The 18068-nt window shown below is 41.7% G+C and overlaps 1 protein-coding gene across 10 annotated transcripts in view; it reads left to right on the top strand.

Moving 5' to 3' along the window:
- Nucleotides 1–18068, top strand: part of EMB2735 (embryo defective 2735) — a 96457-nt gene that overhangs the window by 64696 nt on the left and 13693 nt on the right. The window lies entirely within an intron of this gene.

Genomic DNA, 18068 nt, shown 5'->3' with positions numbered 1-18068 from the left:
TGATGATCTTGATCAAGCAAGTATGAAGTTCATAATGCTATATTGTAGTTTATATGAGCACGCAAATGCAGTAAGGCAAAATATCTCTATTATTGCCAGATGTGCACAGTGCTCTCAATGAATGACAATGTTGTTTGACATGTGTACATGTGCAGCAGAGTAGATTTACTGCCATGGGATAGTGTTAGGTTTCTGGCCCTAGACTTTCATTGGTGATTTGTATTTAGGTACAATCCTTATAGTATATCTTCAAGAGAGTGCTTAGCAATGGCTGGTGGTCAATAGGTGGTGCTGGCCAATGCTAGGAAAATCATTATCTCATGTGGGATGTCTTTCAATTGATTGTGAGTGCATGGAGGAGCTACGGGTTTTGGTGAATTTCTTATGTAGGCACCTTACAGCTTGTCTTGAGAGCTAGAACTGAAGGGTTTACATTCAGGGATGCTATTTGGTGTTATGGGACAGCTGACCTCTATATTGTGTAGATAGCCGATCAAGAATTTGTGGTTCTGCCAAGTTTCTACTCATGCTTCTTAGATACATGTAATGCCAACCTCTACTGATCTTCACTACCCGTTCACAAAAAATCAAGAGTATCGAAAAGAGAGAATAAATGCTGAAAACATGTAAATAGAACCTAGAGAGCTGGGCATGGCAATGCATCAAGGGAGGCAGGAACGCACAAAGCACTGCTGCTGGATGTGAGTACTAACTGTGCCTGAGCAGGATAGTGTTGTGGTCATGACACCTGGTTGAGAGCAGAAAAGCTGGAGCACTAAAGCAATAAGGACTTATGGTATTGGGGCTATTGTGCTCCCAAAAAGCCTTTAGTTGGATTGACTTGTATACAATCGGTGCAGGATTAGGGGCTGGTTCTCATTTTCTGCTGCCATGTGATCATTGCGGCTGGAGTTTGCATATCCTTTGCTTGTGGTTTTTGCACTATTAGGCTTTTTTGGCTGCCTGCTAGTAGTCAGTTAGAACAATGTTTGGAGTACAGTGGTCACATTCTCCCCATATGAGTAGTGCTTGTCCTCAGCTTCATTGCTTCTTTTAGAGGGAAAGTAGAGGAGGAGCATCCTTGGTGATGTTAGAGTCATCCTTCCACAAGACTTAAGTTGAAGTTCATGAGATACAGTCTCCATTAAGTGCCATGTCCCATAGACTCTATTGGATATGCTTTGAAGCTCATGGGTTATTGATACTCCTTTGTTGAGCGACCTTAATGGAAGAGTGCAAAGATAATTGTTAGGAAGTTGGCCACACATGACTTCTGAGCCCTACAGTGAGCCAATTATGGGCATTAGGAGCTTTGTCCGGCTTTCGTGTCATTCATGCAACTTCTTTGAGCCTATGTCTTTTGCCTTGCCAATATGTAGGCATCCCGAGCACTATAGAGGCCTTGGCACCACCATATGGGCATTCTCCTTTTTTTCTAGCACCCTTACTGACAATGATTCATGGCTTCATTTAGAAGAGAGAATGAATGCTTGAAATGAATTCAACAAACAAATTGAGTATGCTAGGTGTGTGATGCAAGGAATGCCCTAGGAGTGGAGATGTGTACAGCAGCCATGGTGTCTTGTGGGAATGGGCTGAAGGAAGCTGTAGGAGTGTGTCATTCTTCAATGGATCATGTACATATCAAGCCACCAAACTTGATACTGATAGCTGATGTAGGTGGGTAGATATGCTAGGGTTTGCATTGAGAAAACATAGAATGTATGAACAAGACTAAAATACAATACACTTCAAGAGATTCTCTATACAACAAACCACCAAACTAGATGCTGATAGCTGATGTAGAAGGTGTAAACATATGCTAGAGTTTGCATTGAGAACATATAGAATGTACTTATAGGTCTAAAACACAATAACTCGGCACAAAACATAAAATTAAGGTAGAAGACAATTTGATGAAACTAAATGAATGCTGGATGGAAATGAATATATGCACACAATGCTCAAAGGCAAGGCAATCCAACCACTGATGACTCTCATGGGAGTGGACTGAGGGAGGTATTGGAGTGTGTCATCCATTGGAGATAGATCCAAGTGCAATAACTACTATTCAGAGCAGAGGTTGATGAAGAAAAATGCTGAAAATATTGCGAACCTGAAATGGAGAGAGAGAGAGAGAGAGAGAGAGCACCACCTAAGACCCTAGCACATGCAAGAAACTCCTAGCTCATTGATAATCACAATATACCACAAGTCAATAGACAATTGAAAAAGAGGTGGTGCTCATATAGAGAGGAATATATAGCTTCCTTGTAGCTCAATGCAAGTCACAACATCAGAGACTTTTTGCCATGATTGATGGAGCATGGTGTTAGGGGCGTGTCCATGATAAAGTTCACTCTTCAATGAACTTGATGTCTACAACTTTGCAAGGAAAGCTCAATGGGAAAGTCTTCTCTTTAGGTATAGTGAATACAAGGCAACTCTCAGCTTCGAACATAATCTCTCCATACTCTTTGTTCTCATCTTAGAAAATCGAACTCTCTATCCAAGCCTCATACAATTCTACGACTCCAAAGCAAGTGGGCAAGTAGAACCTCTTGGACAATCCTTTGGGGAGACTTCAACTCCAAAATCTCATGACCTGCAAGGATAACTTTTTAAGTCCATGAGCCATGTGGCCTCCACACCTCCACAAACACACCTGATGTTGTTGGGCCTTTGACATGAGCATGCATGTTGCTTTCTTCACCACCACCTTCTCAAATGCCATGATTTCTTCCTTTTCATTGACAACACCTCGACCTTAGCTTCTCAAGCTTCACCAACTCATCCTTAGGCCAACTTTAGTAAGTTTTCCTTGGTCTTCACAAGTCCATTCTTCCATCTCTCATTGACATCACCTTGGTTCATAGCAGCTAGGAAACGCGTTTCTTTGAATTTGAAAATTATGAAACGTTTCTGAGAATAAAAAATGTGGGTGTTTTTTTCTTTTTTTGGTAGTTGGAACCCAAAATATTGTTTTTTTGACAAAAACTATTAGGAAATGCTAAACACGATGATGATGATGTGTTATGACTTGTGAGGGCTCAAGATTTTGGACGAGAGTCTGATTCTTTTGTGATTTTGTTTAGTTATTGGACTTTGTCAATCTAGTATCTATTCTTGTCTTAAGAGTTAAATATTATACGACTTTAGTCTCATTTATGAATTGTTTACGATATATTATTATTCATTCTCGATTTTGACATTTTGTCAGTTTGTTTTGAAATGAGAATCATGATGTTACAAATTTACTCAGTCCATATTGTAGGTAGGCTATTTATATGTTAATTTCAATTTTCTTTGTATGATATGCACGAATCATAATGTTTGAGTTTTAAACCATAGTATAGCTTGTCCAAAGACTAACTTTGACGTAATTGACAAGTCAATAACGGATCATGGATATGCTACGTATTATTCTCAATTGACTCTATTATCACTCAAGCTTAATTGGCCATTCTTTGTTTAAGAGAGATTTCCATAGAGATGTAGAACCTCTTTCCCTAGTCAAAACTGTTAAAAATCCTTATATTAAAAAACCAGCGTTTCTTATTTTATCCCCTCTTCAAAGAATCTTATGAAACAAGTTTCTGACATTTCGTTTCTAAACGTTTCTGACGTTTCTGGCTGCTATGCCTTGGTTCTTCCTCTTGCCAATGTGCATCCTCCTTTATATAAGCTCCTATTCAAGCACACCAAGAGCATCAATGCCACATTTTTTTGCAACTTCAAAGCCAATAGGCAAGTAGAAGCTCTCGAACAATCCTTTGGGGAGACTTCTAACTCAAAAATCTCACGACTTGTAGGGATAACTTTCAAGTCCATGAGCTGTCTCCACACCTCCACAGACACGGCTGATGCTGTTGGGTCTTTGATAGGAGCACACATGCCGCCTTCTTCACCACCGTCTTGAACACCAACACCTCTTCCTCTTCACAAATACCACCTCACCCTCAGCTCCTCAAGCTTTACCAATTTGGCCTCAAGCCATCTTTAGTAAGTTCTCCTTTGTCTTCACACGTCCATTCTTCTATAGCCTACTTCGGGTTGGCTAGTTATCATTCTTCTTTTCAGGTTTTGGCACTCTCTGACATCTAGAGAGGTGTTGCCTTTTGTCATTAGCTTGATTTGGTGCCCTCAATGACATCTTGGGCTGTGTGCAATCATCATTGTATTGAGTTTTCACCCAGAGTTTAGTACATTTATTTTCTTATTCCATTCTCTTATTTCATTATTGTAGTCTTTCTCTTCCCTTCTCTCTCCGTGTTCATGTTCTTCCACTGCGCACTCTCATAGATACAAGGCTGGTCTTAGTCAGTCCCTACATGTAGCATGGAGCATTAGAGAGGCTGCAGACGGAGGTAGGAGATGAAGATGATCGAGGAGAGTTGACACAAGAACTAAGAGTAACTAATAGTAGAGTGGCAAGGCAGTTATAAATAGGAAAAAATGTTGAAACTAGCCAACCTGCATTCAATGTAGGTCAAACCTACATAAAAATGCCATGGAAGTATAATAAATGCCTGCCCAAAAATGAGGAAAAGAAGTTGCTTGGTGTGAAATGCAAGAGTGGGCCTCCACACAAAGCGTTTAGGGCGACTAAACTGATAGATGAATACATTGTTAGAACTACTAATGTTTTTGTTTGACTTAAGACTAAGGCTCACAAACAAGAGATGGTCATGCATGATATACGTGATTGGTAACACCTCCTCTCAAATCATGGATGTAGCGGAAGGCCAAAGGAGACCAAACGGATTTTGAGGGTGGTAGGGGGGTGTTGGGGCCCCTACATATGGCAATAAATGCTTGCTCAAAAATGAGGAAATAGGCTGCTTAGTGTGAAATGTAGGAGTGGACTTTCACCTAAATTGTTTGGGACAAATGATAAAACCAGCCTTCCTCCTTGGATAGGGTGGCAATAACTTGATTTAACACTAATTACAAGAAGTAATTAATTCATATAAATTGAAATGCTCACTTTACCACTTTAATCTTTGACAATGGATAGCTTGTTTGGCCCCAAAAGTGGCGTCTCTTGTTGGAGTGCGCGGGTAGCGGAAGCGTGAAGATTTGCAGTAGAGAAGTGAGCAGGTGAGTGAGAGTGAGAGTCAGAGAGATTACCAGCTGATTTGGGTGTATCAACAATGTGTTGGTACACAAAGAATAAAATGTATTTATACTTAGGGCCCGTAAGGGTGCATTCACATGTACAACATAACAATACACGTGTAAAATATACGGAGGTGAATAAAGGACCTTTACATCCCAACAACCTCCCACTTAAAGGTCCAGAGTGAACCTTTAACCAACTCCCACTAGTCGTATGCAATGCTCATGCTGAGCCTTGCCTAGACTTTTAGTGAGAACATTTGCAGGGTTGTCCTGTGTTTTGATCTTGGTCAATGTGATTAGACCATCTCCAGAATCTGTCTGATAAAGTGATATCGCACATCAATATGTTTTGTGCGTGAATGATACATGGCATTTTTAGCCAGATACACAGCACTCTGGCTATCACATCCCAACACTGGAGTACTCATAGACATGCCGAGATCCTCTGCGAGTCTGCTCAACCATGTAGCTTCCTTAGAAGCTTCAGTAGCTGATATGTATTCAACTTCAGTAGTACTTAGTGCTACGATGTTCTGCAACCTGGAGCACCAAGAGACGGCCCCTCCAGCAACTGTAAAGACATACCCGCTAGTGGACCTGCGAGTGTCTAAGTCACCTGCCATGTCTGCATCACAATAACCCTGCAGATTAAGTTCACCCTGCCCATAGAAAATACACTTTCTTTGTGTACCCTTCAGATGTCTAAGAATACACTTGACAGCCTCCCAATGTGGTTTGCCAGGATTTGACATAAACCTGCTGACAACTTCCACTGCATGAGCAATGTTTGGACGAGTAGCCACCATAGCATACATAAGAGAGCCACAAGCTGATGCATAAGGAACTCCCTTCATAGCATTGGCTTCCATGTCATCTTTTGGGCTGTTGGCTTTACTAAGCTTAAGGTATGGAGGTAAGGGTACTCCGAGAGGCTTAGCTTCAGCCATGTTAAATCTGTCCAGTACCTTTTCAATGTACTTTTCTTGAGATAAGAACATCAATATCTGCGTTCTATCCCTACGAATCCTCATGCCCAATATATGCTCTGCATTCCCCAAATCTTTCATGGAAAAAGCTGATTTCAGCTGATCTTTGAGGGCATCCAAGCTAGTCTTTCTCTTCCCAGCTAGCAACATATCATCCACATATAAAACAAGTATGATAGGGCTGCCATCTGTATCCTTTTTTATATACAAACAATGATCTGCATGGCTGCGTGTAAACCCATGAGAGAGCATAAAAGTGTCAAACTTTTTGTACCACTGCCATGGTGCTTGTTTTAGCCCATATAAGCTGCGTTTTAGTTTACACACCAACATCTCTTTTCTAGGAACTACAAAACCCTCGGGCTGTTTCATGTAGATCTCCTCATCAATGTCACCATGCAGAAAAGCTATTTTCACATCCATTTGGTACAGCTCTAAATCCAATATAGCATTGAGAGCAAAAAGCACACGTAGTGTGGTCATCTTCATGACAGGTGAGAAGTCCTCCTAGAAGTCAATCCCTTCCTTCTGTGCATACCCTTTGGCAATCAATCTTGCCTTGTACTTGGGTTTCCCATCAACTGTCTTTACTTTGTAAACCCATTTGTTTGGAAGAGGCTTTCTTCCTTTGGGCAACGACACAAGATCCCAAGTATCATTAGCATACAGAGATTTAATCTCTTCCTACATAGCTAGCTCCCACTTATTGCTGAATTTGCATGACTTAGCCGCTTTATATGTCAGAGGCTCACCCTCATCAGTAAGCATCACATAATGCAAAGAGGGGTCATACCTATGTGGCTGCCTTCTTAGGCGTGTAGACCTGCGTACCCAATGATCTACATTCTCAGGAATCGGATCTACATCTGGAGGCATGTTATTTTCAGCATTTATTGGCTGTTGTAAGCCATTTTCAGCATGCTGTTCATGCTGTACAGCACCTTTATTTTCATTTCCAGCACTTGCATTTTCATAATGAGCAAGTCTATCTTGCTGTCCATGACCTCCCTGTGCTTCTATTTGCTGTCCATCATCATCTGGCTCAAAGATAATCGGCTGATCATCAGTTTCAGCTTGTGGTACAGCACCATGAGGCTCATCATTTGAAGTAATAGGTGGTTGCGAATTCTGAAATTTGACCTTTTTCATGTCTTCATCAGAGGCTAAAGTACTTTTCAGCAACTTTGCCTCATTAAACACAACATTACGGCTGCGAACAATTTTCTTGGACTGAGGTAGGCACACTCTATAGCCAAATTCACCCTCATCACCATAGCCCATGAAAATGCCTTTGGTGGATTTCGGGTCAAGTTTATTCCTTAGCTCATCTCTAACATGCACAAAAGCATCATAGCCAAATATTTGTAAATGGTCATATGAGGCCGGTTTGCCAGACCAAACCTCCTCAGGGATGCCATTATTTAAGAACCTGTTTGGAGAGCGGTTACAAATGTGAACCGCGGTTTTAAGTGCCTCTCCCCAAAATTCATGAGGGAGATTAGCAGTGTACAGCATGCACCGCACTCTCTCACATAGAGTCCTATTGTATCTTTCAGCCACACCATTTGAAGAAAGGCTGTAAGGGGCTGTAAGCTCCCTCTTGATCCCATGCAAGTCACAAAAGGACTTAGATTCATTAGACGTGAACTCACCCCCATTATCAGTTCTCAAGCATTTCAACTTTCTACCTGTCTGAGTGGTCACGAATGCATGAAAAGTTTTAAAAACAGCAAACACTTCACTTTTCTTTTTCAACAAATAAACCCAAATCTTCCTGGAACAATCATCAATAAAAGAGGCAAAGTATGCAGCACCACCCAACGATTTCAAAGGCATGCTACATACATCAGAATGCACTAAGTCCAAGACATTTGACTTACGAGAGACACCAGAGTAAAAGGAAAATTTCATTTGCTTTCCAAACTGACAGTCATTACAAAAATCAAGTTTAGAGTCTTTTCCATCAACCCTCTTCAAAGAGGTAAGGACATCAAGTCCTTTCTGGCTTATATGGCCTAATCTCTTATGCCATAACTCCAAATGACAGCCAATTTCAGCAACTGCAAGAAACTTGCCATTCAAAGCTTTATAGTGCAGACAATACAAAGTGCCCTTCTTGGTTTCTTTAGCAATCGGCATGGAACCCCTTTTTAATTTACACAAACCACCACCAAACAGTGTGGTGTAACCATGCAAGTCAAGCTGTCCAACAGATAGTAAACTCTTCTTGATGGCAGGCACATATCTGACATCTTTCAACACAAGTTCTTGCCCATTATCCAAAGACAAGTATATGGTGCCAATCCCATCAATGCTGCAAGCATGATTATTTCCAAGGTAAACCTTGCCATAACAGCTTGCATCAAAAGTAGCAAAGCACTCCAAGCATGGAGTCACATGGAAAGAGGCACCAGAGTCTACAATCCAAGTCTGAGTGACACCATCATCAACTGACAAAAGTGCATCAATCACATCAGCCTTGGTGATCTGCATATCCTGCATGTGACATACAAGGGCATCATAATCCACTGCACATAATACATCAGTCTCTACATCCGAGAGCTCCTCTATGACAACATTGGAGGCCACATTGGTCTTTTCCTTGCCTTTGCCTGCCTCAGATGCATCTGTCTTTTCCTCTTTCTTCTTTGTCTCCTGCATTCTTCTTTCTCTCTTGTTCCTTCTTGTAATACCTGCAATCAGGCTTCTTGTGGCCCTTTCGACCACACTGATAGCATGTAACATCACTCTTTTCTTTTCCTTTGCTCTTGCTCCTGCTTCTCTGTCCAGCATTTGCATTTTTCTTTTCAGCCCTGCCTCTAACATTATAAGCTGAGTTGCTGCCTTCTCCACTAGACTTACGTCTAATTTCTTCATTCAAGATCGAACCCCTCACACCATCATATGTGAGATTGGGGTTATTACTGAGAGAAACAACCAAAGTCTCCCAAGAGTCAGGCAATGTCATGATAAAAAAGATCACCCTCAACTTATCATCAAAATCCAAACTTGCATCCTTGAGCTGATTTAAAATGCCAGTAAATGCACTGAAGTGCTTAGCTGCAGGCTTGGACTCATCCAGCCGCATATTCACCAACTTGCGCATTAAATGCACCTGATTAACAGGTGTGGTGATCTCATAGGTAGTTTCAACTTCTCCCATATTGCATGACTAGTGTCTAAACCCTTAATGTCTGTCAAAATGTCATCAGTGACACCCATCTTTATATAAGCCACAACCTTTTTATTGACTCTGGCCCAATCCGCCTCAGACATTTGTGCGGGTTTATCCATTTGCAAAGCATCCTCACAATCCTTTAAGAACAGTATGCCCTGCATACGATCTTTCCAAAGATCAAAGCCATGACCATCAAATCGCTTGATTTCCATCAAACTTTTAATGTCAGAACTGGAAGAAGTTGCAGTCATTTTTATCACAAGTACAAGTGTAAATGCACTGAACTGCAAGAACACAAGCTAAATCAGCAAATACACTGCTGTTCTTGCATAACCAGCAATAATCCTTTGCTGTTTTTACATAAACCAGCCACTGCACAGGCAAATAATGCAGAAATTTATCAAATTCTGCACAAAATCCCAAATTTCCAGGTCCAAAAGTACGCAAATGTCAGCCAAACTGACTTAGCTGAGCAAAATTACACCAGTACATGAAAAGTCCCAATTTTTCTTGGTCCAATGCCAAGAAATTTTACTCAGATAAGCAAAATTTCAATAAATTTGGAAAAATCCCCAAATTAATTGAGGTCAATGCGCACAATGTCTGCAATTTCTGACACAGATGTCACTGTCAAGCATAAACAGCATCAAATCTGGGAAAAGCCCCAAATTTCCAGGTTCAAATTTGTCCAAATCTGAGAACTGTGCTTGCGCGCGCGAACTCCCGTGAGTGGCAAAGGGGCTGCTTGCAGTAAACCTTAGAAATTTTAAAAAAAAAAATTTCTGGAAGAAAAATGTGTCGAATCTGCAGCCGTTGACCTTGCGCCTGCCCGTCAGATGCCACCCAGCCTTGCACCTGTCGCCTGATACCACGCAGCCTTGCGACTGCCCGTCAGATGCCACGCAGCCTTGTGCGAGCTGTCGCCTGCAGTCGCGGCCCTCGCTTGGTCATCACCTGCTTTCGTGAGCTGTCGCCTGTAGCCACCTGGTCATCGCCTGCACTCGTCTGGTCAGAAAGTGATGAACGAGCCCTGTCGCCTGCTGGAGAAGCGACGAACTGACCTGTCACCTGCTGAGAAACTGTCGCTTGCACTCGTGTGAGCTGTCGCTGGTCAGACACGACCACTCCTGTAAGCTGCCAGGTCAAAAACGACCTGTGTATTTCGCGCGAGCGAACACTGAAGATGTCTCGCATGGACTGCGAGGAGCGCGAGCACCTTAACCTCAGCTCTGATACCAGTTGTTGGAGTGCGCGGGTAGCGGAAGCGTGAAGATTTGCAGCAGAGAAGTGAGCAGGTGAGTGAGAGTGAGAGTCAGAGAGATTACCAACTGATTTGGGTGTACCAATAATGTGTTGGTACACAAAGAATAAAATGTATTTATACTTAGGGCCCGTAAGGGTGCATTCACATGTACAACATAACAATACACGTGTAAAATACACGGAGGTGAATAAAGGACCTTTACATCCCAACATCTCTTGTGGTATTTATTTAGCTTTTATTGCAAATGGATGGAGTACAACTGAGATTGTCTAATCTTCTCCGCTAATCCAAGTGCCTTGTGTTGTCAAAACTGGCCAGCAAGCCTTCAAACCTATTTGCCCCTTGGTTTACTTGGGGATTGCCCTTCACTCAGCTTCTCGAAAGACAAATTCAGCCCCAAATCTGATATTGGTTGGTTGGCCTCTTGAATCTACTTGAAATTTCTCAATTTGAGCTGTTGGAATTCAAGTCCTAAGCCCTCAATTTTAAGTAGGCATCTTGAAGTGGCCGTCTAACCCTAATTTCTATTGTAAATTAGGGTTTATAGCCAAAAAAATTCAAGATCTCCACCTTTGATGACTCAAATGGTTGGATTTGTTGAGATAACTTGAGAGATGGCTAGGGGATGAGAGAGAATGCTTTAGAGAGAGTAAATTTCAAAGTTTCGTCGCGAGTAAGATTGAAAAACTATTGTTGCCCCTTGCTCAAACAGCCATGGAAGTTATCACCTATAGCTTAGAACCACCACTAAGGTTGCTGCCCCCTCGTGTACGCTGTCACTTGCACCAAAAGGACCTTGGGTTGTTGTTACGTGTACTTGGAGGGCTCCAAATTGCTGTTGCCTATTGCATGACTGGTCCTTGGTGGTTGCAAATCACATGAGCAACATCTCCTTGCTCTAACAGTCTTCTTTTCTCTCACAATGGTTGGAATAGACTTTCACCGGTCCCCAAAAACATTTTGCTCACTTACATGGGCAAGTTTTGCCAAGTGGCAGTCTTTTAATCCCATTTCCTAGCATTATCCATCTTATTAAATTAATTTTAAAATATTAATTCTGAAAATCAACTTAATAATTATTCTAGTACTTAAAAAATTAATTCTACCAGCCAATAATTAAAGTGGCTAAGCCAATCTGTCTTCCAAGCATTCTCGAGCAAATATTGATCCTTAGACTGGCATTAATTAATTAATTAATACCTAGTCTCTAATATCACCATTGACATTAGTGGCCAATAAATTGATCCAGGCCAAAATTTGACATCAGGTACCACCTAGAATCTATGATACATAACTTATTATAACTTTTTACGTCGACATCAATTGACATTTCGGGGTCTTGGGTCCCACACTGTGAAATAATGGACACGCATCTCACATGTGTGAAAGATAGAGCTTGAGTGGAAGCACACAAGCAAAATCAAGAGCTATGGCAGAGAGAGAGAGAGAGAGAGAGAGAGAGAGAGAGAGAGAGAAGTGGGAACTTCAATAGTCACAATGTGTGACTGGCCTTCTTTTATTCAATAGTCATTGAAAGAATAAAGAATAAAGTAAGAGTGATGGATGCTTGCCACCTACAATGTACAGGTGTGTGGTCACAATGTGTGAAGTAAATGCAGGGTTGTGTAGACATAGATGCATTTATCCCCAATCTCCCATTTAAAGGCAAATGTGCCTCTAGTGAGGAGAGAAGAAGAAAAAAGTGGCAAAGTATAGATATATATGAAGTACAACAGGATGAGGAATAGACATCATCTCATCCTATGACCATTATCTTCTCAAGGAAGGCAAAACGTTTCATCGAGAGACTTTTAGTAAGTCTGTAGGATTCTCATCAGTTGAGATCTTGACAAGCTCAACAGACTTGCTCTCTACTACCTCCTTGATGAAGTGATAGCAAACCTCACTATGATTTATCATTGTATGGAATCTTGATTAATTAAATAGCACTCATAGAATTTGAATGCAGTGTAGGAATAACAATATTACCAAGACGGCCTAACCGTAAGGCTTCCTTGTAAGCCTCAGTAGCTGCAACATACTCTGTCTCAATAGTAGATAAGGCTGTGTATTTTTTCTCCGTTGCCATCCAAGAAACATCCCTAGCAAAGGTGAAGACACATCTAGAGGACTTTCTACTATCTGTATGTCGTGCATAGTCGGAATCAATGTAGCCCACGATTGTAGTATCTTGATCACCATAGCAAATGCTCATATTTGTAGTGCCTTTTAGATATCTCATAATACCCTCTATTGCGTCTTAATGTCACCGGCCAAGTGTAGCTATATAGCGTGTCATAACTCCCACTGCAAATACTACGTTTGGATAAGTGGCTATCATAGCATACATTAAACTGCCCATTGTGGATGCATAAGGGATCTTGGCCATCTTAGCTTGTTGCTTATTTGATTGGGGATAATCTACTTGACTGACCTTCACATGGAAGGTAAAGGATAGCCAATAGGCTCAAAATCTTGCATATGGAAGCGCTGAAGGACCTTTTGTATTTAGTCTTTTGGTGATAAGTAAAGGAGCCCCTTAGAGCAATTGCGTGTGATATGCATGTCAAGATTATGTGAATCTTGTTCCATGTCCTTCAATCTTAAAGCTCTTCCTGAGCTGACTTTTCAAGGCATCCAGCTCATCATGAGCTCTCCTAGTAATCGACATATCATCCACATAAAGTATCAAGATAATAAGGGTACCATTACGAGTCTTCTTCGTGTAGAGACATGGATCCATATCATTACGTGTATATCCTTGGGAATATATGAAAGCATCAAACTTGTGGTACCATTCACTAGGTGCGTGCTTAAGGCTATAAAGGCTCTTTCTCAACTTACACGCCAGGTGTTCCTGTCTTTTTTCTCAAAGCCTTTAGGCTATTGCATATAAATCTCATGATGTAGGTCTCCATATAAGAAACTGTCTTTATATCCATCCGATAAAGATCCAGATCTAACTACGCAACCAAAGCCAGTGTTAGAATTTGCCGATTCTATGGGCAGCACTCAATGTAATTTGTGTGGTGTGGACCACTTATTAAATTGTCAATGTAAGGTGTGTACAGCTAGTGTCTTAGAAACTTAAAGTAGTGACACTAGGCTCTAGAGTAAAATAAACCTAACTCTAGTTAGTTGGTGGAAGACTGGTTAGGTCAACCCTTGACCTAAACATAAGTTGTACGTTCACTCTATCATTCATTCTAGCAAGTAAACTCTTTCTTTTTGCTTTAGCTCACTCTCTTGCTGTTATTGTCTCTCCTCTCTCTCTCCATAGCTGGCTGCCATTTTCCAACATTTGGTATCGGAGCAACTTGTATGCGCGGATTCCGTTCAGCCACCGTCAGCCAGTGCCATCTTGCCCAAGGTCCTATTGTTGCCAACTTGGTTCTCAGCTCGAGGAAGAGTTTTTAGCTGTTGTGAGGTGCTGCTGAAGTGAAGTAGGAGCTGTAGCTGAGTCGTCTCTTGTCTACTCTAGATCTGTCCAGTTCAGCCATCAACTCCAAATCTGTCCATTTGCTCCAGATCTGTCCAGCTTAGTCATCAGCTCGAGATCTACTGTTTTCAGCCTGCATGCAGCCTTGCATGCAGTCCAATGCGTAGTCCCACACGCAGCCCTGCATGCAGCCCGAGGAGCTGCTTTTTTGGAAGAGCTGCTGCTGTTTTCAGCTCTGCCCACCGTTTTCTCAGCTCTACCCACCATTTTCTCAGTCCTGCCTACCAATTTCTGCAAACCCTAAAAAGTGCAGAAACCCTAATTTTCAGATTTAGGGTTTTCTCAAAATTTCTGGGATTTCCAGTCTATTTCAGCTATCTCTTCTTGAATCTCAGCTCGCGTTGCCCAAAAATTTGGGGCTTTTGCTAATTTTTGCTCCCGGAGTTTGAATTGACAACCAAATCAAATAAATTTCTCAATTTCTTAGACATTCCTATAAAAAATTTGGGGTTTTTGCCTGATTGGAGGCCCTTTGCGCAAATTGTTACCAAACTCATAGACATTGCGCAATTTCTTCCACATTGGCTCAAGAAAATTTGGGGCTTTTCAGTTTTTTGGATCCGGCACGCATCATGAGGCAGATTTCAGCTGCTGTTTATTGTTGACACACATCCTGAGGTGACATTTTTGTAGAAATTCCAGCTGCAAGGTACAAATTTCTTCAATTTCTTTGAAATTTTAGAAAGAAATTTGGGGTTTTTGCCCGACATGCACTCCAAGGCAAGCAACAAGCAGTACAATAGCATTTAATTGCTGTTACAATCAGATTGGGTAGAGAATTTTGGAAATATTCAGTAAATTTTTGTAAGAATCAATATTAAGTTGCTGTATTTTGTACTTTTGTGGGCACATATTTTGAGGCGGGTGTGGTACAGTAATATAGTGCTGTAATTTATTGGCTGAGTGCTGATTTGGGTAGCATTGTGTACACTTTTGCATTTGAGTGACAGTTTGGTACTTGTTTCTTAATCCTGTGGGGGATTTTGGTACTCTAAGGAGTATACTCTATACTTCGGCATTGAAGTATTGGGGTACAGATTTTTGTCTATCATTGACAGCTTGGCACGTAAGGGGAATAATGATTAGAGAAACATCCTTGGTGTCCTCACTCTGGAGGACAAACTTGATGGCTCAAATTACCCACTGTGGAGTTTTATGGTATGTAACCTTTTTTGTGGCAGAGTTGTGGGACTATGTTACAGGTGATTTGCAATGACCAAGAGGTCTTGCACCTAAGGCACCTCGGCATAATGCTTGAGGATAGGTTGCTGGTGCTACTGGTGGTGGTATTGGTGCTACTACTGCTGTTGTCTCTCCTCTCCCTCCTATCGAGGATTAGAGAAAATGGGACTTAAAAGATGCACATGCACTTTCTTTGGTTGCCTTGTCGGTGAAAAGGGCAATTATTCCGCACATTCGGTCTTGTGAGACCTCAAAATCAGCATGGGATGTATTGAGCGTATGTTTATAGCACGCAATGAGGCCTGGATATCCTATCTCCGCAAAGAGTTGGCCAATGTGACAATGGATGAAGGTGATAGCATGACAGAGCACCTTACTCACATACAGGATTTGCGTGAGTAACTACTCAATGTTGATGAGGTCATTCAAGATGTTGAATTGGTAAACATGACACTGAACTCTCTTACCTTACTCACATACAGGATTTGTGTGAGTAGCTACTCAATGTTGACGAGGTCATTCAGGATGTTGAACTAGTAAACATCACACTAAACTCTCTTCCAAAGTTATATCTTGGTTTCCACACTTCTTTGATGTTGTCTTTGGGGGGGGGGGGGGGGGGGCGGGGGAAATAGCAGCCTCTTACATTTGTGGAGTTGGAAGGCATCTTGCTGCGAGAGGAACAGACTCGGAAGAATGTGGTATTGCATTCAAGTGATGTGGCTATGCTTTCCAAGTTCAAAGGCAAAGGAAAAGTCAAGCAAAATGTATAAAATCAGCAAAAGAGTGATGTTGGACAGCCATCAAATAAGGTTGTCCAAGATACAGAAAAGACTAAAAAGAAGGGGAAATGCCATTATTGCAAGAAGCCCGGTCACTATATCGATGAATGTAGAAAGAGATTGGCCAAAGACAAGAAAAAGAACTCCGGTTTGGCTGTCCAAGAAACATCAGTCTCAGCAAATCTACTGATGATGATACTTCAACCAACCTTGTAGAGGAGGATTATGCTTTTCTCACATGTAGTTATGATTCTTCAATGGCTGATTTAGCATTTAATGCTGTTGAAGCATAGCAAACATGGTATTTTGACAGTGGGGCGTCAAAGCACATCACTTCCAGGAAGTGTTTGTTTACCTCTTTGCATTCAGCCCCAGCTCGGAAGCGTGTTACATGTGCGAATAACAACACAGTTATGATGTATATGGTATTGGGACAATCACTATTATTGCTGTAGATGGTTGTGATTTCATGCTTCTAGATGTCTTATTTGTACCTGGCATTACAAAGAACTTGTTGTCTATCTCTGCTTTTATTAAGCATGGATTTTAGGTCATCTTTGAGGATGACAAATGCATTGTTAGAGATAGAGAGATGGATTATGTACTTAGGCTGTCTGGCACCCTGCATAAGGGTCTATTTTTGTTGGATACATATGAGAGACAGTCTCATGATGCTTTAGCAGTCACTACTCTTTCTCCCGCTATAAAAAATGCGGAGCTATGGCATGCCCGCTATGGACACATGAGCTTTGGGAGTTTGATGACCCTTCAGAGGTGTCATATGGTAGATGTATTGTCTCCAATGGAGACTCCACCTCCTCATGCATGTGAGGGATGTATTTTGGGCAAGATACATAGGTTTACCTTCAAAAAGGATGGTGCAGTGTGTGCTGTTTGAAAAATGCAGCTTATTCATTCTGATGTTTGTGGTTCCATGAGGACACGTAATATTATATTTATGGTGTAATAATTTCGGAAACAAGTGCGAGAGAAGACCGTCCGGGGGCCTTGGGCACCCATATGGGATCAAGGGGAGCCTAGGAAGTGAGTGAATGCAAAAATAGTATAACTCACTTTAAGAAGATGGCTAGCGGGAGAGACACGAGGAGTGTGAAGTCTAGCTAGTACTTCCTAGACGTGGCTTGGAGAAGAAACGGAGAACAATCTCTCGTGCTTTATGATAGAACTTGGGGGGGGGGGGGGGGGGGGGGGGGGGCACTTACGAGAAGTCTCCTGCATCTATTATGGACTGGCATGAAAAGTAATTGCACTTAATATTGGTATCAAAGCGGGTCACGCCAGTAGTCGTCTTTTCGGAAAGAGCCGTTGGGCTACGTTCTATCGAAAGGGTTTTCATCCTCGTCTTCAGTCGAAGCGTGAACGGGTCCCATCTTAGACGTTTCCGTGTTGGTGTGTGGAAGCGTCTGATGCTTCCGTGTTGGCGGCAGCTGTAGGATTGGTGTGGACGGAAGGATTCGAACTTGCGCCGGTGCAAGTCGTGTCGGGCGAAATCCCACTTTAAAGTGATAACAGTGGTCATAGTTTGTTTATACGTGACCTGGCGGGGGGGTGTTTAGTCCCCTTCTTATCTTGCATTCTTGCCCGGCAGATCTTATTCCCACGCGACCTGCACAGATTGGAGGAAAGTCGAACTATTCCTCACGTTTTTTGTTATCACTAAGTTGTAAAGGCCATCGACATCTGCCCTATTACTGCAATCAGGGAAGTACCTCATCTTGTACGCAAATTTTTTATATTTGCTTTCTAATTCGAGTGTATTAATGGAGGGGAAAGAGAAAGAGGGGGTAACCGAAGGCTCTAGTTTCGGGGACCACCCAGAGTTAAAAGATATGAAACTTTCTCAGTTTCATGGGGAGGAAAAGGATAGAAATAAATATACTATCTTTAATTTCCTCCAAAAATGGAAAGATTTGCATAAATTAAAAAATACTCCACCACATCTTCAAGCGCTGGAGGCTAGTTTAACCTTGGGACCAAAGGCATATAAATGGTGGAGAACTTTAAAGGAGGCAAATAAAATACCCGAAACTTGGGC

Source organism: Lygodium microphyllum, chromosome 21 (assembly GCF_053477565.2).
Source record: "Lygodium microphyllum isolate KBCC chromosome 21, Lygodium_microphyllum_v1.1.10, whole genome shotgun sequence".
NCBI classification, from domain to species: Eukaryota; Viridiplantae; Streptophyta; class Polypodiopsida; order Schizaeales; family Lygodiaceae; genus Lygodium; species Lygodium microphyllum.
This window is presented reverse-complemented; position numbering and strand designations above follow the sequence as displayed.